This window comes from Tachyglossus aculeatus, chromosome 3, assembly GCF_015852505.1.
Source record: "Tachyglossus aculeatus isolate mTacAcu1 chromosome 3, mTacAcu1.pri, whole genome shotgun sequence".
In the NCBI taxonomy this organism is placed as follows: domain Eukaryota; kingdom Metazoa; phylum Chordata; class Mammalia; order Monotremata; family Tachyglossidae; genus Tachyglossus; species Tachyglossus aculeatus.
Window position 1 is genome coordinate 74,464,668 of NC_052068.1, and position 23,183 is coordinate 74,487,850.

The following is a 23,183-nucleotide window of genomic DNA, read 5'->3' on the forward strand; positions in this document are numbered from 1 at the left end:
TTGCTTGAGTGCTTGGTGTCACTGCCATTAGCCATCCATAAAACACAGCTATTGGCCACCAGCCATTTGGCATTTATATTTAAACCCTTGACACAGAGAAGCTGAGCCTTGAGAAAATAAGAGTAAATGCTGAAGAAGTTGCAGCATTTGGTCATTTCAGTATTTGAACACTTTTGTTTTAGAAATTCTACCCATGCACCATATATAAAATTAGTCCATTTTTCTCACCTCAGAGGTACCCCCAAACAGCTATGTGCTTATTTTTGGCATAGCAAAGGACAGCATTTTCCAGAAATACTTGGGAACACAAATGCCCCCTTTGCTCCCAATTAGTGGTATTTAAGTGCTTACTACGTGCACAGCACTGTTCTTAGAACTTGGGAGAGTACAGTATGGAATTAGCAGACGTGTTCCCTGCCCATAAAGAACTTACAGTCTAGATGGAGACACAGACGCTGATGTGAATAAAATTAAAAATCTATCTACACCGGGGACCCCAACCCTGATGTTCCCCAAGGTTCCCCAAGGTTCAGTGCTTGGTCCCCTTCTGTTCTCGATCTATACGCACTCCCTTGGTGACCTCATTCGCTCCCACGGCTTCAACTATCATCTCTACGCTGATGACACTCAGATCTACATCTCTGCCCCTGCTCTCTCCCCCTCCCTCCAGGCTTGCATCTCCTCCTGCCTTCAGGACATCTCCATCTGGATGTCTGCCCGCCACCTAAAGCTCAACATGTCGAAGACTGAACTCCTTGTCTTCCCTCCCAAACCTTGTCCTCTCCCTGACTTTCCCATCTCTGTTGACGGCACTACCATCCTTCCCGTCTCACAAGCCCGCAACCTTGGTGTCATCCTCGACTCCGCTCTCTCATTCACCCCTCACATCCAAGCCGTGACCAAAACCTGCCAGTCTCAGCTCCACAACATTGCCAAGATCCGCCCTTTCCTCTCCATCCCAACCGCTACCCTGCTCATTCAAGCTCTCATCCTATCCCGTCTGGACTACTGCATCAGCCTTCTCTCTGATCTCCCATCCTCATGTCTCTCTCCACTTCAATCCATACTTCATGTTGCTGCCCGGATTATCTTTGTCCAGGAACGCTCTGGGCATATCACTCCCCTCCTCAAAAATCTCCAGTGGCTACCAATCAATCTGCGCATCAGGCAGAAACTCCTCACCCTGGGCTTCAAGGCTGTCCATCACCTCGCCCCCTCCTACCTCACCTCCCTTCTCTCCTTCTACAGCCCAGTCCGCACCCTCCGCTCCTCCACCGCTGATCTCCTCACCGTACCTCGCTCTCGCCTGTCCCGCCATCGACCCCCGGCCCACGTCATCCCCCGGGCCTGGAATGCCCTCCCTCTGCCCATCCGCCGAGCTAGCTCTCTTCCTCCCTTCAAGGCCCTACTGAGAGCTCACCTCCTCCAGGAGGCCTTCCCAGACTGAGCCCCTTCTTTCCTCTCCCCCTCCTCCCCCTCTCCATCCCCCCCATCTTACCTCCTTCCCTTCCCCACAGCACCTGTATATATGTATATATGCTTGTACATATTTATTACTCTATTTATTTATTTATTTATTGTATTTGTACATATCTATTCTATTTATTTTATTTTGTTAATATGTTTGGTTTTGTTCTCTGTCTCCCCCTTTTAGACTGTGAGCCCACTGTTGGGTGGGGACTGTCTCTATACGTTGCCAATTTGTACTTCCCAAGCGCTTAGTACAGTGCTCTACACATAGTAAGCACTCAATAAATACGATTGATGATGATGATGATGATGTGGCAGGGGCAGCCTTCTACCTCTCATTCTTTTAGACCCTTGGGAGACATAGTTGTTGGTGGGGAACAGCAGGCAGAAATCTCATGTATAGGTCTCCGGATGGTGTTTCAGTTAGAGCGAGATTTAAACAGAGACAAATGGCCCACTGGCCATCTAAAGCGATTGCCTGATGGCTCCTCTCCCACCACTGAAAGCTGTGGAAATCACCGACAAACAGACAGACCAACAGACAAGTAACGACCACTCAATTAAGACAGGAAATGACCTAACTAGAAGCGCCTCTCTTCAGCTCTGGGCCTCGGGGGGGATGGCCCACTTTTAGACTGATGCCTGAGCGTCCTGGCTCAAACGCCTCTCTCTGTGAACCATAGCAGCCGCAGATCTCCACGCCACGTTGTCTTGAGGTCTGGCTCCTTCCCCAGTTGCTGGAGAGCAACAGAACAGGTGTCAGATGGGATGGGCCCGGTCTTGTTTTCCCATGCAAAGAGAGGAAACCAGCCTCTCCACTGGTTTGCAGAAACAAAGACGATGTCTAGTCAGAGTTTCTCTAAAAGGTGTTCCGTCTCTTGGGAGAATCCATTGACACACAAAGTTGTGCTGCTGAGTACACAACTGTGCAAACTGGATTTCTTCATGGAAGAAGGGGAGTGGCCTAAACTACTACCGACTCCAAATCCCTCCCAATGGTATGGTGACTGAGGACAGCTCGTCGCTCTTCCTGGCCCTACTTTCTCCGGCCCCATATTCGTTCTTGTTGACGTGCCCATTTCCCCGATCCACAGTCTACCTTCCGGACCCTTTCTGAATTGTGACCACTGCCGTGCCCTGTCTTGGCCTGCACCATTTTTCTGAATTTACAGATGGCCTGATCCCAACTCTTTGTCCTCCCAAGGGTAAGTCACCTTAGACCGTCTCCCCACCTAGACTGTAAGCTCCTTGTGGGCAGGGAAACTGTGTCTAGTTCTGTGGTACTCTTCCAAATACTTTCCTCTGCCCGAAGTAGGTTTCTGTTCCCGTCCGAGATGGTGGCCTAGAAATTCTACATCGTGCAGCGATCAATCACTCCTGGCCGGACTTGGAGGGTCCTGCCCTCTCCCTCCCACCTGTCACCTGCTCCTCCTTCCCCAACCAACCACCCAGCCATCAGCACACCTTCCGTTCCCGGCATCTTCTCAGCCAACCTTCCAAGTTCCTTCCCAGTGACCATGGTGGAGAAGTAGACTAACCACATGCTTTAAGGTACCTGTACACCGGGCATCTTTTCACCATTAAACTGAGGTCTGCCTCTTATTCTTTCCACTCTTCTGTTCCCTGAAGAGAGATGAATATTTCCTGAAACAAGAAGCCCAGGCATTCTAAAGTTGAACATCTCTTTCATTGCATAGCCAGACAGTGAGCCTTCAGAATAGTTCAATGTTTTTGGAAGTCTTTGGTATAAGCTCCTCCTTGGTTAAATATCCTGCTATTCATTCATTCAATCATTTATTGAGTGCTTACTGTGTGCAGAGCCTGAACTAAGCACTTGGAAAGTACAATTCAGCAATAGAGACAATCCCTGCCCATAATGGGCTTACAGTCTAGAAGACTATAGTAGTAATATGTTTGACATGACAAAATTCATCTATGAGGAGTTATGGTATTGGCAGGTGGCATAATAATAATGTGCTGAGTGTCAGAATTAACCAATTAATTTGATCATATTTATTGAGCGCTTACTGTGTGCAGAGCACTGTACTAAACCAATGACAGCTATTTACTGTCTGCAGACTAAGCACTTGGAAGAGCACAGTACAAGAGAGTTAGTAGACCTGTTTCCTGTCCATAAGAAGTTTACAGTCTAAAGGGATATAATTGAGGATTACCATTTTCTTGATAAAGATTGGAAGACTGAAAGGGGTTGTTAATTAGTCAGTCAATCAATGGTATTTATTGAGCACTTACTGTATGCAGAGCACTGTACTATGTTCTTGGGAGAGTTCAATACAATAGAGTTGGAAGACAATCTCTGCCATCAAAGAGAAGCGGCATGCCTAGTGGAAAGAGGATGGGCCTGGGCGTCAGAGGACCTGGGTTCTCTTTCGGGTTCTGCCACTTGCCTGCCGTGTGACCTTAGGCAAGTCACTTATCTTCACAGTGCCTCAGTTCTCTCATCTGTAAAATGAGGATTAAGACTGTGAGCCCCATGTGGGATAGGGACTGGGTCAAACCTGATTGTCCGATATCTATCCCAGCACTTAGTGCGGTGCCTGGCACATAGTAGGTGCTTAGCAAATGCCATTTAAAGACAAGCAAAAGCAAACCAGGAGCAGCGTGGCCAACTGGAAAGAGTACAGGCCTGATAGAGGACCTGGGTTCTAATTCTGGTTGCCTGCTGTGTGACCTTGGGTAAGTCACTTAACGTCTCAGTTTCCTCATCTGTAAAATGAGGATTTGAAGTCTGATCGCCCTCCTACTTAGCCTCTGAGCCCCATGTAGGGCAGGGATTATGTCTGACCTGATTAACTTGATTAACTGATTAACCTGATTAACTGATTAACCTGAGAAGCAGCGTGGTTCAGTGGAAAGAGCACGGGCTTGGGAGTCACAGGTCATGGGTTCAAATTCCGTCTCCCCCACGTGTCTGCTGTGTGACTTTGGGCAAGTCACTTCACTTCTCTGTGCCTCAGTTCCCTCATCTGTAAAATGGGGATCAAGACCGTGAGCCCCACATGGGACAACCTCATCTCCTTGTATTCCCCCCAGCGCTTAGAACAGTGCTTTGCACATAGTAAGTGCTTAACAAATACCAACATTATTATTATTATTATTATCATTAACTTGTATGTACCCTACACTTAGAACAGTGCTTGGGACAGAGTAGGCAGTTAACAAATACCACAAAATTAAATACCGTAAAATGAATAAGGAGCTTACAAACTAATTTCTCAAGGGAAAGAGTCCATGACCACCTGAGCCTCTTCTGAAGGAGGGTAGATAACACTTGGCTATCTACAGACAATTGATTAGGTACCAGAAGCTTAATAATACTGATCTTTTCAGGCTGATGCTGCAGTTTGAAAATGTCCACACCTACAGGAAGTTGCCACTTGTTCTAAATGGAACAATATCAGCATTCTGCTTAAGATCCATTGAGCATGAGCGGTGGAAGAACCCAGACCTCATTAGCAATGGCTCGAAATAGTAAACGGTTCTGATAACATTCTGAAATCAGTCAACCTGGCAGGCATTCTGCCCTGAAATGATTGGATGATCCTGACATATCTGTACAGACAGCTAGACTTGTCTCAGAACTGGTCCAAGCCATCTGGAGGGACTGTGCCAAAAAGCCTTGTACAGATCAATAAAAACAAAATGTGGATCATTACTTTTCCTCTGGCATCTTCCTTGGTTTTGTCTGCCTGGAAGTCACATTGCCATCCCAAAAAAGACCTTCATCAGTGAGATTACACCGGACCCCCTGCCAGCTCTCCACCAGAAGTGCCCTAGAAGTTCGTTGCCAGAATGATTGCCGTGGTCTACACAAACACCATTGTGTTGTTACAGGTAAAAGATGTGCACATCTTTAAACTCATTTGGGCACAGACAACTTCTCCCATTTCATTTGCATTGATTTAATTGCAAATCTCTGATGACCCTATTTCAATCAGGATGCCATGGCAATCCAGTGATTTACCACTGAGTAGTCAGTTGGCGGGTTTGAAGGTGTCCATGGATTGGAAGAGAGGCTAATTCCCTCTGCATTGAACCTGGAGACATTAGTTAAATGCCTCATTGTGGATTGCATGAGTGATTTAGCAGATTGCTGAAGTACTTGGCCAGACATCTTAATATGCCATTTTGGATTAGCTGAATCTGTCTGGGCTAATGGATGTCAAGGCATTGTTCACACGGGTCCTCCCAGCGTCCTTTGTGCTATTGTTGAAGACAGACCGGTCTGACCCAATTTATGTTCTTCTGCCCACCTTCAGTTCAAAGAGAATTAGAATAACAGTCTGAGAGCTCTAGAGATTGTCTGGTCCAAGCCTGCCTCTGGGCAGATGACTGTCTAACCCACCCAGGTCATATTTAAGAAAAGAACAGAAAATGATAGCTTGTAAAACTGGGACTCCACTATTTCCTTGGATGTCTATTCCAGCATTTCATTACCCTGATAAGTGAGTAGTTCTTTAAATTCAACTATAAGCTCTTGTCCTCTGCAGACTTTAGGAGATATGACCATAAACAGGTCAGCATCTTCCTTCAAACAAGAAATGATTTTAACCTATCCAAAAAGCTACTTGGGACCTCTTCCTTACACATATACTATACTTCCTGGGGTGTCTGACACTATTTGAGTCATTCTTTTGCTCTTCCTCTCCACCCTCCAGTTACTCCATAGCCTTTTCAAAATGTGGTGACTGAAACTGTATAAAACATTTTAAGATCCGGACAAAGCAGACTAGCATGAAGCATTAAATCCAAACAAAACATGTCGTAGTTGCAGTAGTGTCAACCTTTGGTCCAGAAACTGATTCGAGTCCAACAAAAGAAGGATTTTCAACTTTGCTTCTCCTCCTCCTTATCATCATCGTAATGGTGGTATTTCTTAAACACTTATGTGCCGAGCACTGTACTAAGTGCTGGGGTAGAAACGAGATAATCAGGTACCTCATGGGGCTCAGTGTCTAAGTAGGAGGGAGAATGAGTATTGAATTTCCATTTTGCAGATGAGGGAATTAAAGCTCAGGGAAGTTAAGTGAGTTGCCCAAGGTCACACAATAGGCAAGTAGAAGGGCTGGAATTAGAACCCAGGTCCTCTGACCGCCCCCACCCCCACCTCGAGGCCCATGTTCTTTCCATTAAGCCATGCTGCTCCCCTAGGGCATGGGCTATGCTGCCTTGGCCGTTCACCATTTGGTTTTAATTGTTTAGATCTTTTTTCTCATTTTCTCTTTGGTTATAAATGAGGTTTTCTTGTGTGATGAGCTTCTGTTGCATTTGTTGTGAGCTTCGTTCATGGATGACAACAAATCTTTAATGGTAGAGTGATTGTCAGCAACTCAGTCCTGATGTTGGCTTTGCTTTCAACACAATTAAGGCATGGGAAGACCTGTACTCATGAAATCTGGCACCTTAAAGTATCAGCAAGAGAAGGAGGAGCTGTGGTCTTCTGTCTAGTCTTTGGAAAGACCCTAAAGAGAGATAAGGAGATGATGAAATGTAGGATTTCCCTGAGACTGGGATTCTTCCATCCTTCTACCAATTCTCACCCTGTTCTGTCCAAATTTTACCAAGTTAAACATTCAATCATATTTTTTGAGCACTTACTATGTTCAGAGCACTGTAATAAGCACTGTACTAATCAATCAGTCAATCAATGATATTTGTTTGAGTTATTACTCTGTACAGAGCACGGTACTAAGTGCTTATTAAGTTTCTGCCCAGTCTTTCTCGGACGATGCCAGGCAGCATTTAAAGGGCAGGGCCTCTCCTTAGGTACAAGTTGCATTTACTCAAAGCAACGTTGATATAAATAATAATAATAATAATGATGGCATTTGTTAAGCACTTACTATGTGCAAAGCACTGTTCTAAGCGCTGGAGGGATACGAGGTGATCAGGTTGTCCCACGTGGGGCTCACAGTCTTCATTCCCGTTTTACAGATGAGGTAACTGAGGCTCAGAGAAGTTAAGTGACTTGCCCAAGGTCACACAGCAGACATGTGGAGGAGCCAGGATTAGAACCCATGACCTCTTACTCTCAAGCCCATGCTCTTTCCACTGAGCCACACTGCTTCTCAATATTCTCAGTATTACTGGCTGACACAGCCACGTGTGGGTGTCGCACTGTAAGTCATCATCATCATCAATCGTATTTATTGAGCGCTTACTATGTGCAGAGCACCGTACTAAGCGCTTGGGAAGTACAAATTGGCAACATATAGAGACAGTCCCTACCCAACAGTGGGCTCACAGTCTAAAAGTCAGGCAACAGCACGTTGAACTAGCCTTTTGTTTCTCTAATGGCAAGTTTCCTAAATTGCCATGATCCAGTAGACACTACTTGTGGCTGAAGTGACCCCGCCATAGTGGAGATATGATGAAGTCAGTGAGGGGCCAGACTTTTAAGCAACAATGCCTCTGGGTAATTTCATGTCTACTTGGTATTGGAAGACGACGTGGATATCAAATTACTGATTCTCACTGAACAACAAGACTACAGCCAGACTCTTAAATTTTTTTTCTAGCTCCTTGTCAGCCAAGTACTTTTTTACAACCCAATCATGCATTTGAAATTACTCGTTCATAATAATCTGGCTTTTTGTGCTTCTGATTGGATGACATCATTCACCAATGAGTCACTCAACAACTGCTCTTTGTTTGCTTCTGGATTTGTGATAATTGATGCTTACACCCTAATGATGATTCTAAATTTAGAAGGAGGATGAGAAGCTCCACAATCCCATTGTAAATATTCTGTGGCGGTGATTCAAGTCTGTTTTCATGGTGAGTGCATGGCAAGGCCCATCAGACTGATAATTGGTAGACCAATTCAACTCGTGGGCAGGGAATGTGTCTATCAACTTAGTTATAGTGTACTCTCCCAAGCGCTTAGTACAGTGCTCAGCAAACAATAAGTGTTCAATAAATGATTGGTTGATTGGTTCAAATAAAAGTGGAGGTAGCACTAATTTCTTCAAGTGGAGATTCATTTATGGGACAGTCTCCGTAAGCGAAGCAGTGTCAGTGTCAGAAGAGCCATGTTCTTGGCCAATACGTAAGAATTCCATTTGGGTTTTAGGGACCCCCTATCAGCAGTGTGCAAAGGTTTCAAGATACAAGTCACTTTCATTGTAATTGATGCCCTTCTTTGTCCAAGGCAAACTTTATTTTCCAGGCTGCCATGGAAAGCCAAAATAATGGGAGCGAGCACCTTTTTACCAGCCATTTTCCCTGCCTCCGCCCCAAATTTCAAGCTTTGCCAACTCCAAGTATATCTACTCTGCTCTTTGAAAGGAATCAAATCTTCTATTTTTCCGAGTGGGTGATGAACAACCGTAATTTCCCAACTGCTTCCATCTCTCAAGCACTTAGTACGGTGCTCTGCACACAAGAGGAACCCAATAAATACGACTGAATAGAATTGAATGTCAGTTTGTGGTGAAGGGCCTTTGTCAGCAAATCTCCCGCTCCGGTCCTACTTAAGAGTGTGAGGGGAAAGGCTCCCAAAGTGCTGAGGACAGACAGCAAAGCTAGTAGATTAGAGGGAGCGGAAACTTGTGTGGCATCATTTCCATTCTCTTGTCCAATATTGCACTTTTCCCCAAAGGTACATTACACAGCAGCAGATGGAAGCCAACCACGTCAGAGTTTATGCACTCAGCCTTTGGGACCAAGCCCACCCACGAGGCAGGGGTGGCGGGGGCATTTAACCCAGAGCTAAAACCAGAGTTACTGCTGGGCAATTTCATGTGAATTTGCAGGTTGACCTGCTCTCATTAACTCTGGAGGTGTTGCGGCCCAAGATTCTCTGAAATCTGCCTTGGTTGTCACGAAGCCTTCAATTACCAGGTATTCTTCAGGGAGGCAATGCAACAGCTTAACTTCCACCAGAAGCCATTTGTCAGCAGGTGGTGTCTCTGTCTTGAATCACATGCTGTTAACCTGTGTCATGCCTTTATGAAGGATAGAGCCTCTGATCATAAATGATAGGTGAGCCCTGAACCAGTTACAAAGACTTCAGGACCACAGTCCTAGTGGTTTCCCAGAGTCCCTCACCCCTGCCGTTGAATTTCCCATTGGGGCAGTGGGTGCAATGAGTGAGTAAGTCGGCAATAAGGCAATACAATATAAAGCGAACCCAAGAATCTCATGTACAAAGCACAGTTATGGCCAGTGTGCCGACGCCTTCTCATAACATCACAAATGAGCTGGCTGTTGCCAAGGTAGCTGCTTCTGTAACCGACATGGTCTTTTCTGCCCGTGTCAACCAGCTATTTTCAGGATTCCCGCTGATCCTGTCCATCACACTAAAGTCCCTGCGTGGTTAGCCACTCAGAAATCTCCCCTTTTATGACATAGTCCCAGCAGGCAATCCCCAATTTCTGGCTGTTTCACTTCCCCTGCCCCACAAGAGTGGTGAGGTGTGGGAACTAGCTCCAGAGAGCATCATGATTCCTACAGATCTTGTCGCTTATTTATCTTTGTCGGGAACTTCATGACTCTAAACCTGTAAACCGAGAAAAGCACTAGTTCTGAAGCTATGCACTCTAAATACCCATTCAAAGCATTTGTTATATAGTCAAAGTACATTTGCATTGTTAATAAGAATAATAATAACATTGAAATGATCATCATACTTGCTACAAACACTGGAGTAGATACAAGATTATCTGATTGGACACAATCTCCCCCTCCCCCCATTCAAGGGGCTCACAATCTAAGTAGGAGGGTGAAGAGGTATTTAATTCCTATTTTGCAGATAAGGAAACTGGCACAGAGAAGTTAATTGATTTGCCCAAGGTAACTTAGCAGGTAAATGGCAGAGGCAGGATTAGAACCCAGATCTTTGGACTCTCAGGCCTGTGCTTTTTCTAGTAGACCACACTGCTCATTGATTGACATCAACCCAGATTGTGTAGCAGATATGAAAACCATCATCAGGATCTCCAGTCTCTTATGATTAATCAATGGTATTTACTGAGTGCTTACTATAAATAGAGCACTGTACTAAACACCTGGGAGAGGTCAATACAACAGAATCCAGCACTTGGTACAGTGCCTGACACACAGTAAGTGCTTAACAAATACCATAAAAAATAAATTAGCAGATATGTCCCCTGCCCATAATGAGCTTCCGGTCTAGAGGGACATTCCGTTGCAGAAGAAGAACAGTTCAGTTCCAGGTGGAGTGAATTGCACCGCCATTTGCCGATTTGTATTTCCCAAGCACTTAGTACAGTGCTCTGCACGCGGTAAGTGCTCAATAAATACGATTGAATGAATGAATGAATGAACCACCACTGCTAGCCCATCCGGGGTTCTCTGAACTCAGAGGAAGAAGTCTCGTTCAGAGCAGGAGCCACTGGGGCATTTTTTTTTAATGGCACTTGTTAAACACTTTCTATATGTCAAACACTGTTCCAAGCACTGGGGTAGGTACAAGTTAATTGTCGGACACCATCCCTGTCCTGCATGAGGCTCACAGTCTAAGTAGGAGGGAGAACAGGTATTTTATCCCCATTTTACAGTTGAGGGAACTAAGAGAAGTTAAGTAATTGGCCTCAGTCACACAGCAACAGTTGGCAGAACATTGTGGTTCAGAGCTGATCTCACTAAGGAACTTGTCTGTTTATTGTTGTAGTGTACTCTCCCAAGTGCTTAGTACAGTGCTCTGCATACAGTAATCCTCAGAGAAGCAGCATGGCTCAGTGGAAAGAACACGGGCTTTGGAGTCAGAGGTCATGTGTTCAAATCCCGGCTCCACCACATGTCTGCTGTGTGACCTTGGGCAAGTCACTTAACTTCTCTGAGCCTCAGTTACCTCATCTGTAAAATGTGGATTAAGACTGTGAGCCCCACGTGGGACAACTTGATCATCTTGTATCCCCCCCCCAGTGCATAGAACAGTGCTTTGCACATAGTAAGCACTTAAGAAATGCCATCATTATTAATAAATATAATTGAATGCCTGAATTCATTCATTCATTCAATCATATTTATTGAGAGCTTACTGTGTGCAGAGCACTGTACTAAGCGCTTGGGAAGTACAGGTCGGCAACACATAGAGATGGTCCCTACCCAACAGCAGGCTCACAGTCTAGAAGATGAATGGCAGCTGAGCTTTGACTCCCATGCAGCTCCTGCTCTCCTCCAGTAACATTTTTCAGTCACAAGAAGGGATTGTCAAGCCATCCTGCTGCCAAGATATGGCAACAAAGAGGAGATCCCAATGGACCTTGGACCGAAGTGTAAGGGAATCCTACTGACGCTTTCTACGCTAGTAAATTGTTTATCGTTCATCTAGTAAAATCTCACGTTGTATTGCTCCCAAACAGGGGGTTTCCTTTAGGTTGTTTTGTTCCCCGCACTCCATACAACCCCTCCTTCAAAAAAGGAAAGTCCATAGTTCCCCTCCCACCGGTCTTCAAGAGAGCATGTGTCTACCAACGCTATAATATGGTTATGTTATCTTCTCCCAAACACTTGATAAATATGACCGATTGATTGATTGAAAGGCAAAGAGAGAGGGTGGGTAGGGTCTTGGGCTGGTGATCCCAATAAATTGAAGGATACCCTTCCTAAAGCCCGCAGGTGACTTGTTCCCCCCAAAATGTTCTTCAGGGCTCTGACTGGCTGTGGGACCCCTTTCTTCCTCCCTCTCCGGGAGTCCTTGACTAGTTCAAGAAGCTCTGCATAGGCGTGAATAAGATATTGCTCTGAATCGGTTAACATCCTAATCTGTCCCATAGAAGAACTTCTAGTTGGCAGCTTGAACTTGAATAGAGATTCTTTCCTATATTAATGAGATAATTATCTGGAATACTGTTTCTATTGTTGATGTCATATTCTTCTCTGGGAGACTGGTGCTCTTGGCTGAATTGCGGTGGTAAGTGTTTTTCCTCGCTGGACTCTGCCACAATTATGAACTGCTAGTACAATGTTGTACATTCTATGCTAGGAGGAGACAGGAGGCAAGAATGGGAATTCTCCCTCCCGCCTCCAACCTCTTTGGAGCAACCCGTGACTCTATAATTAGGATTAACAAGGCTGAAAAACAAAACTAAAAAGTACCCCAGCCTTTTCTCCAATAGAGATAATATCATTATTTCTACACCGCAATTTCTGCCTGTGGGAAAACAAACACAAATCTCAAAGGGGAACTCTGTTTCATTTCCTGAGATGACGACAGTCAATCAATGAATGGCATTTATTCAGTGCTTACCGTGTGCAACACAAATAGTTGGGAAAGTACAGGACAAGAAAGTTGGTAGACATGATCCCTGACCACATAAAGCTTACAGTCTCCCCCTCTAGACTGTAAGCTTGCTGTGGCCAGGAAATGAGTCTACAAACTCTGTTCTATTTGGAACTAAGTTGCACGTAACATATAGTTATATAGTTATATGTAAAGAGTTTCTGTTTGTAGAGGTGGATGGGCCACTCACTGGCAGTTTTTGGGGAGTGGGGAGATTGCCAGCTTGTACTTCCCAAGAGCTTAGTACAGTGCTCTGCACACAGTAAGCGCTCAATAAATACAACTGAATGAATGAATGAATATGGGTTGAATTTTTTTTCAGAAAAATGATCTGCGAAGCATTGGACTGTGCTTCTAGACTGTGAGCCCACTGTTGGGTAGGGACCATCTCTACATGTTGCCAACTTGTACTTCCCAAGCGCTTAGTACAGTGCTCTGCACACAGTAAGCACTCAATAAATATGATTGGTTGATTGATTGGAGGGAACCTGGAAGCTGTCCATGGCCCCTCAGTGGAGTTCTGCTGTGAGGAATGAGGTCAAATCTCTCAGCGCAAAGGCTGCGATTCAGGCGCGAAGAAGCTAACACTGAGAATGTCAGTGGCACCAACTCTTTCAGGCCAGTAATCAATCGATCAATCAATGGTATTTATTTAGTACTTACTACGTGCAGAGCACTGTAATATGTACTTGTCTTATGCCATCGAGTCGTTTCCAACCCATAGTGACACCACGGACGCATCTCTCCCAGAACGCCCTGCTCTCCATCTGCAATTGTTCTGGTAGTGTAGCCATAGAGTTTTCTTGGTAAAAATATGGAAGTGGTTTACCATTTTTCCCTTTCACGCAGTCAACTCGAGTCTCCGCCCTCGACTGTCTCTGATGCCGCTGCTGCCCAGCATGGGTGAGGTTTGCCTCGTAGCAGAACGCCTTCCACTTGCTAGCCACTGCCCGAGCTACGAATGGAATGGGTAGGCCTCTGCTTGACTCTCCCTCCCGTAGTCGAGACTGGTAGAGTATTGGAAACTCTCCAAGTGCGACACTGAGAGAGGGTAAATATGTACTTGGGAGAGTACAATGCATTCAATCATATTGAGGGCTTATTGTGTACTGAGCACTAAGCTAAGTGCTTGGAAGAGAACAATATAACAGAGTAGATAGACATGTTCCCTACCCACAAGGAGCTTACAGGCTGGAGTGGGAGATAGACATTAAAATAAATTATGGATATGCACATTAGTGCTGTTGGGCTGAGGGTGGGATGAATAAAAGGTGCAAGGACAATGTAGAAGGGAGAGGGAGTAGGGGAATCAAAGATTTGGTCAGGGAAGCCCTCTCGGTGATGGGATTTTAGTAAGACCTTGAAGGTGTGGAGACCGACTGTGGCTTTGAAGGTGGGGAGAGGAGTCGTTTATTGGCTATAAAGGGGAAGGGAGTTCCAAGCTAGAGACCGGATGTGGGCGAGGGGTCGGTGGGGAGGTAGACAAGTTTGTGGTAAAGTTAGTAGCTTGGTATTAGAGGAACAAGTCAGTGGGCTGGATTGCAATAGGAAATCAGAGAAGTAAAATAGGAGGGGGCAAATAAATTTAGTGCTTTAAAGCCAATACGACGGAATTGGTAGACGTGTTCCCTGCCCACAGTGAGCTTATAGTCTAGAGAGACTGAGAAGCAGCATGGCTCAGTGGAGAAAGCACGGGCTTGGGAGTCAGAGGTCATGGGTTCTAATTCTGGCTCCGCCACATCAGCTGTGTGACTTTGGGAAAGTCACTTAACTTCTCTGTGCCTCAGTTACCTCATCTATAAAATAGGGATTAAGATTGTGAACCCCACGTGGGACTACCTGATCACCTTGTATCCCCCCAGCGCTTAGAACAGTGCTTTGCACATAGTAAACTCTTAACAAACACCATCATTATTATTATTGTTACATTGCATTTCTTCAGTCATAGAGAAGCAGCATGGCTCAGCGGAAAGAGCCTGGGCTTGGGAGTCAGAGGTCATGGGTTCAAATCCCACCTCCACCACTTGTCAGCTGTGTGACCTTGGACAAGCCACTTAACTTCTCTGGGCCTCAGTTCCCTCACTTGTAAAATGGGGATTAAGACTGTGAGACCCACATGGGATGACCTGATTACCTTGTATCTCCCAAGCGCTTAGAACAGTGCTTTGCACATAGTAAGTGCTTAACAAATGTCATCATTATTATTATTATTATTATTTCTTGAGCACTTACTGTGCACAAAGCACTGCACTATGTGTTTGGGAGAGTACGGTATAACAAAGTGGTAGACATGTTCTCTGCTCATGGCAAGCAACAAAATACATTTATTCCTGTTGAAAGAGGTTAAGTGACTTGCCTAAGGTCACAAGGTCACACAATACATCAGTGGTGATATTGGGACCCCAGGCTGTGCTCTTTCACAGTTGTGCTCCAGTCATTAATGCTGAGAAGCAGCATGGCCTAGTAGATAGAATCTGGAAGTCAGAAGGACCTGGGTTCTAATCCCTGCTCCACCACTTGTCTGCTGGGAGACCTTGGGCAAGTCACTTAACTTCTCTGTGCCTCATCTGTAAAATGAGAGTTAAGACTGTGAGCTCCATGCGGGGCATGGACGATGTCCAACCTAATTAGCTTGTATCTTCGCCAGCATTTAGTATAGTATCTGGTATTTAATAAGCACTTAAGAAATACCATAAAAAACAAACAAAACAAAACAAACCTCCAGATCATGGTGAGGTCGAGGGTGGTTGTTTCAAAAGGGCAGTCCAACATCATTTTGCAGTCACTTCTGTCCTCAGATGATTTGGAAGGCCTGATTCCAGCAAATGTGTGATTGTGAAACCACCCCAAACACCTCAATAAGAAAATAACGTTTTTTTTCTTCTGCTGTGTACTTCAAGTTACATGATACTTTCTGGGTCCTGACTGTTTTCATCATCACTTAGCACTCGTATCAGAAGGGGCACTAGATGGAATAGGAGCTTTTAGATAGCGAAGGAGCGAGATAGAAAAGGTTCAAAACCTAATAAAAATTAAAACCTACGCTCTATACCACTCCAGGGAACAACCCAGTAAAATCAATCAATCAATTAATGTATTTATTGAGCTCTTATAGTGTGCAGAGCACTGCAATCAATCAATCAATCAATCAATCATATTTATTGAGCGCTTACTATGTGCAGAGCACTGTACTAAGCGCTTGGGAAGTACAAATTGCGCTAAGCGCTTGGGGGAGTACCATGTAAGCAGAGTTGGTAGACATGTTCCCTGTCTACAATGAGCTTGTCTAGAGGATGAGCTTACGGTTTAGAGGAAAAGGGGAATTCTATAGGCATAGAAGCCATCTTTCAGACTGCAGAAGGAACTGTAGAAATAAGGAATGCCTTCCTCTCAGGACTGGCTTCAGACATCACTCTGATGTGAAAGGCCAACTGACCACCCCCTCCTTTGGAACTGGTGATGTCGCATGTTGTGTCCTGTGACGTCAAATAAACAGTGTGTGGCTGGAGATCAAGTGGTTGTGAGAGGTGTTTGAACGTTTTACTATCGCCCTAGAATAGTCAGACAGGCCCTATTTATTATGATTAGCATATGAAGAATCTGAGCAAATTTTAGGGTGTAAGTTGTTCCTGTTTTGGAAGACTCCCCCCGCATCTAGAAAGAAAGATATCTGAATTCATTCCATTCATTCATATTTATTGAGTCCTTAGTGTACACAAAGCACCATACTATGTGCTTGAGAGAGTACAATATGTAGGGGAGAATGAGTCCCTTTACCCTCTTTTGAACTGGAATTATGAGATCTGGCTTCAGCCTTCCTTTTATGGGGAGATTTTAATGATACGATTTGTAATCTGATGCTTTGTGGTAGAGTATAATATCAATGATAATTTAGCAGAAGTATTTGTATTGTGCAGTGTTGTATTGTCAGTTGTAAGGTTTATATTATGATACGATTTGTTGCCTTGTGGTAGAGTATAATATCAATGATAATTTAGCAGAAGTACTTGTATTGTGCAGTAGTGTATTGTCAGTTGTAAGGTTTATATTATTTTTTCCAGTCTCTACAACACCTGGGATGTTGTTCTTGTATTTTATAATTATCATCTATTGCTATCATTTCATATCTCCTTTTATCACCTGGGATGTTATTCTTGTATTTTATAATTATCGTGTATTGCTATCATTTCATATCTCTTCTTATTAAAGTCCCTTGAATCAATCAATCCATCGTATTTATTAAGTGCTTACTGTGTGCAGAGCACTGTACTAAGCACTTGGGAAGGGCAGGGATTGTGTCAACCAACTGTATTATGCGTTCCCAAGTGCTTGCACACAGTAAATACTCAATAGATACCACTGATAAGTTTTCATAACTTGTGATCCCTGTTCACTGGCTCCTGAAATAGTTGTCCTGTTGCTCATGTGCAACTGAAAATGTCCTCAAGGCTATAAGGAAATATTGTCTCTAAGACCACATAATAAGGTTAAGGTTGCTGCCCTCAGGGCTGAAAGGCCCCTCTGAAATTCATGCAATGCAGGGAATCATTGTGGTCCATCCATCTGGATTCTAATCCTGGCTCTGCCACTAGTCTGCTGTGTGACCTTGGGCAAGTCCCTTCACTTCTCTGGCCATCACTTACCAATACAATATATAGGGACTCATTCAGTTACCAATACTCAATAGATACCATTGATAAGTTTTCATAACTCGTGATCACTGTTCACTGACTCCTGAAATAGTTGTCCTGTTGCTCATGTGCAACTGAAAATGGCCTCAAGGCTATAAGGAAATATTGTCTCTCAGACCACATAATAAGGTTAAGGTTGCTGCCCTCGGGGCTGACAGGCCCCTCTGAAATTCACTGACCTTGATCATGACACATTTGTCCCGTGTGTAAATCAGTCACCACTGTCTCTCATTCTCACCCTGCCAGCCTTGGCCTAGGGAACACAAGGCAAACGTGCCTCTATAGCCTTGAAACTCCCTCCCCAGTAAATTCCCCCATTATTCACTGCTCTCCCCATCCTCAAAGCCCTTCAGAAATCCCACCTCCTCCCAGACATTTCTCCAGACTAATTTCCACCCTGCAAATTGGGTCATCCCAAACAGCCTCAACTCAGATACTCTGTTCATTTTTCCAATTTGTTCTATCATCATTCATACCTATATTTTTCCAGCTGGTTCCACTGTTTAGGTACAGTATATGTCTTTTTGCCTCCCCCATTAGATGATAAGCTCCTTTTGGGCATAGGCCAGGCCTTTCAATTTTATTTTACTCTCCCAGGTGTCTGGGATAGTGCTGTTCCTGGAGTAGGTACCCAGTTCAGATCTCCACACCCAATGTTATAATAATGATAATAACATTTATTAAGTGCTTATTATGTGCGAAGCACTGCTTTAAGTACTGGGGAGGTTACAAGGTGATCAGGTTGTCCCACTGGGGGCTCACAGTTTTAATCTCCATTTTACAGATGAGGTAACTGAGGCACAGAGAAGTTAAGTGATTTGCCCAAAGTCACACAGCTGACAATTGGTGGAGCCGGGATTTGAACCCCTGACCTCTGACTCCAAAGCCTGGACTCTTTCCACTGAGCCATGCTGCTTCTCTGTTTTTATTATTATTATTATCATTATTATTATTGTAGTTATTATTGTTATATTTGTTGAACTCTTTCTATGTGTCAAGCACTGTTCGAAGTGCTGGAGTACATAGTTTGGGGACAGTCCCTGTCCCACATGGGGCTCACAGTTTAAATAAGGGGGGAAACAGGGACAACCTATTGTAATCCTCTGTACACAGTACGTACTTATTATAATGTTCTGAATATACTAGGTACGTAATGAAAACCGGTGATTGAATGAGTAAATTCAGTGGGAAGATACAAAATATTTTATTCTTGAAAATAAGCCATGCAGTCAGTGCACAAAGGAGCAAGTCTGGTGAGAAACAAAGCTTTTTTTTTTTTTTTTCCAGAAATCCTATGGGGGCATATATTGTTCTGCGTATACTAGGTACGTAATGAAAACCAGTGATTGAATGAGTAAATTCAGTGGGAAGTTCCAAAATATTTTATTCTTGAAAATAAGCCATGCACTCAGTGAGTGCACAAAGGAGCAAGTCTGATGAGAAACAAACCTTTTTTTTTTTTCCAGAAATCCTATGGGGGCATATATTGTTCTGCTGTTTCTCACAGGACTAAAGTCATTCTAGAAAATTAAAATCTTCCTCAGAGCCAGGTTCATTGACAACCAGTTCTTCAGTGTTCCTGTCAAAACCAGGGGTATTAGTCTGAAGACACAACTCCCTCTATTTACACATCAGAACGCTTCAAACAAAAGCGGGGCAGGGTGTCTGACAGAAGAAATTGCTCCATTAGAGTTGACAAATGACTTTGTTCTGGCAGGAATTTCATGTCGAGTTCAATTCAGTGAGCAATTTTCTCTACTTATGAAGCATACCTTTTTGTAAATGTCACGTTTTTTAATCAGTTTAAACTTCCCGACAAGCAAACTTTATTTTAGTTCCACTTCAGAGATTAGCTATTTCTAAAATTGCTTGGAAGATTAACTTATAGTAACACACTTCCTTTCAAAAGGCTTCTAAACAATCTCATAAGTAAGAACTAAGCGGCTTCTCTCTCTCTCCCTTGGGTGTACGCATTAGTAGGAAATAGAATGATACCGGCTTTAGTATTTTGCTTACAATCATAGGTATTGATCACTTACTGTACGCAGAGCACTAAACTTAGCCCTTGGGAGAGGCCAATATAATAGAATTGGGAAACACAAACACTACACTCAAAGGAGCTTATAGTCTAGTGCTCATTGTGGGCAGGGAATGTGTCTACCAACTTAGTTATATTATACTCTCCCAAAAGCTTAGGTCAGTGCTCCGCACATAGAAAGTGCTCAATAAATGCAATTGATGGATTGGTTGATAGTATCTGGAATAATCATGCATTGCTGCCAATCTTGAAGGAAGAGTAGATAAATATCCTGATCTATGTATCTATGTATGGGTCACCGTGTATGCCAAGTATAGATTGACCCCAATTTTTAGGAATAACATTTGGGATTTAAAAGAAGATTTATTCATCTCTTGCTGCTACCAGTTTATCATTGTTTTCCCTCCAATTGTAAATAACTCATGCCTAATTCATGTCTATCTGAGTTTTTGGAGGGCAGGAATCACATCTTTGATCTCTCCCAGGTGCTTAGTACAGTACCCTGTACAGTCGGTGTTCAATCACTTCTAATCACTGCTTGACATTACTAGCAGCATGAGAAGCAGGAGAAGCAGCATGGCTCAGTGGAAAGAGCCCGGGCTTTGGAGTCAGAGGTCATGGGTTCAAATCCCAGGTCTGCCAATTGTCGGCTGTGTGACTTTGGACCAGTCACTTACCTTCTCTGTGCCTCAGTTACCTCAATTGTAAAATGGGGATTAATACTGTGAGCCCCCTGTGGGACAACCTGATCACCTTGTAACCTCCCCAGTGCTTAGAACAGTGCTTTGCACATAGTAAGTGCTTAATAAATGCCATTATTATTATTATTATTATTACTACTACTACCAGGTGCCTAGTAGTGGTGCAGAAAAATACACTTGAGTGTTTACTCTGTGATTGCCGAGTTGTATTTTTGAGTCCTTAGCACTATACTAAGCACTTGGGAGAATACAGGCATCAATCCTTGCCCTCAAGGAGCTTACAATTTAGCAGGAATGCTTGGAAGGGGAGAGGCAGCATGGTCTATTCATTCATTCAATCGTATTTATTGAGCGCTTACTGTGTGCAGAGCACTGTATTAAGCGCTTGGGAAGAACAAGTTGGCAACATATAGAGACAGTCCCTACCCAACAACGGGCTCACAGTCTAGAAGGGGGAGACAGACAACAAAACACACCAAGTAGAAAGGTGTCAAAACCATCAGAAAAAATAGAATTGTAGCAATATGCATGCAATTAATAAAATTAATAGAGTAGTAAATATGTACAAATAAAATAGAGTAATAACTATGTACAAATGTACACAAGTTCTGTGGGGAGGGGAAAAAGGAGGAGGACAATGGGGAGGGGAGGAGGAGAGGAAAAAGGGGGATCAGTCTTGGAAGGCCTCCTGGAGGAGGTGAGCTCTCAGTAGGGCTTTGAAGGGAGGAAGAGAGCTAGTTTGGCGGATGGCTTGGGGGGTCACGTAACTAGTGGTCTACTGGGAAGAACAAAAGCCCAGCCACTTGCCTGCTGTATGATCTTGGGCAAGTAATGTAGCTTCACTGTGCCTCTGCTTCCTCATCTGTAAAACGGGATTCAATATCTGTTCTCCCTCATGTGGGACAGGGACTGTGTCCAACCTGATTATTCTGTATCTACTCCAGTCCTCAGGACAGTGCTTAGCACCAAGTAAGTGCTTAAACAAATATCACTGATTGTCAGTATTATTATTATTAAAAAAAGGAGACGGGTTGGTTCCTGTCTTTGATTAATTTATAATCTAGTGGAGGAGCCCGTGAACAGAGCAAAGCAATTAGGGCAATTCTGGAGCAATGTTTGTAAGCATTTATTGTGCACTTTAATGGAGGAAAAAGAAGGGTAATTAGTTTAGCCTGCAAATTATTAGAGCTATACATTTTGAATAATTTAGGGGACCTAAATAATAATAACAATAATAATAAAAATAATGGCATTTATTAAACGCTTACTATGTGCAAAGCACTGTTCTAAGCACTGGGGAGGTTACAAGGTGGTCAGGTTGTCCCACGGGGGGCTCACAGTCCCAATCCCCATTCTACAGATGAGGGAACTGAGGCACAGAGAAGTTAAGTGACTTGTCCAAAGTCACACAGCTGACAAACCCCTTGAGGCAGCTTAATATGTAGGCTTTACCACTTGAAAGTGACAATATAGGAATTTTCATCCACATTGGGGAATTCTGATCATGTTACCAACAGGTTCATCAGTCAATCAATCCCTTGTATTTATTGAGTTCTTACTGTGTGCGGGGCACTCTACTAAGCCCTTGGGAGAGTACAATATAACAGAGTTGGTAAACGTGTTCCCTGCCCACAGTGAGCTTGTAATTTAGATGGGGAGACAGAAATTAATATACATAAATGAATATAGTGTGCAAATCCAAGGGTGACATAGAACGGAGTGGGAAAATTCATAGCAGTGTTATCATTCATTCAATCATATTTACTTACTGTGTGCAGAGCACTGTACTAAGCACTTGGGAAAGTACAATACAACAAACAGCGGCATTCTCTGCCCGCATCGAGCCCACGATCCAGGCGGGGGTGGGGAGGAGACAGACATCAATAAAAATAAATGAAATTACAGATACATAAATGCTGTGGGGCTGGGGAGGACGGGAGAGCAAAGGGAATAAGTCAGGGTGATGCAGAAGGGAGTGGGAGATGAGGAAAAGAGGGGCTTAGTCTGGGAAGGCCTCTTGGAGGAAAAGTGTCTTTAATAGGGCATTCCAGGACCAGTTGTAGGATGTGGGCTAGGGGTCGGTGGCGAGATTGAGGCACAGTGAGAAGGTTAGCCCTACAGGACCGAAGTATGCGGGCTGGGTTGTAGAAGGAGAGAAGCGAAGTGAGGTATGAGGATGCAAAATGATGGAGTACTTTAAAGCCAAAGGTGAGGAGTTTCTGTTTGATATGGAGATGGACGGGCAATCACTGGAGATTTTTCAGGAGCAGGGGTGACACGTCCTGAATGTTTTTATAGAAAGAAGATCCAGGCAGCGGAGTGAAGTATGGATTGAAGTGGGGAGAGGGAGGAGGTTGGGAGATCATTGAGGAGACTGATGCAGTAATCTAGGCAGGATAGCATTAGTGATTGTATTAACATGATAGCAGTTTGGTTGGAGAGGAATGGGCAGATTTTAGCAATGTTATGAAGGTGGGACTGACAGGATTTGGTGATGGATTTGAATATGAGAGAGGGGAGTCAAGGATAACACCAAGGTTCCAGGCTTGTGAGTCAGGAAGGATGGTGGTGCTGTCTACAGTGATGGGAAAGTCAGGGAGAGGACAGGGTTTGGGTGGGAAGATAAGGAGCTCTGTTGAGTTTGAGGTGATGGGATGACATAATAATAATGATAATAATAATAATGATGATGGAGTTTGTTAAGTGCTTACTATGTGCAAAGCATTGTTCTAAGCACTGGGGGATACAAGGTGATCACGTTGTCCCACATGGGGCTCGCAATCTTAATCCCCATTTTACAGATGAGGTAACTGAGGCTCAGAGAAGTGAGTTGCCCAAGGTCACACAGCAGACATGTGGCAGAGCCGGGATGCGAACCCATGACCCCTGACTCCCAAGCCCGGGCTCTTTCCACTGAGCCATGCTGCTTCTCTGCTTTTCAAGACATCCAAGTAGACATGTCTTCACTCCAGCTCCTGCACATTCTCATCAAGACTTTCTAACGTCATGCCTAA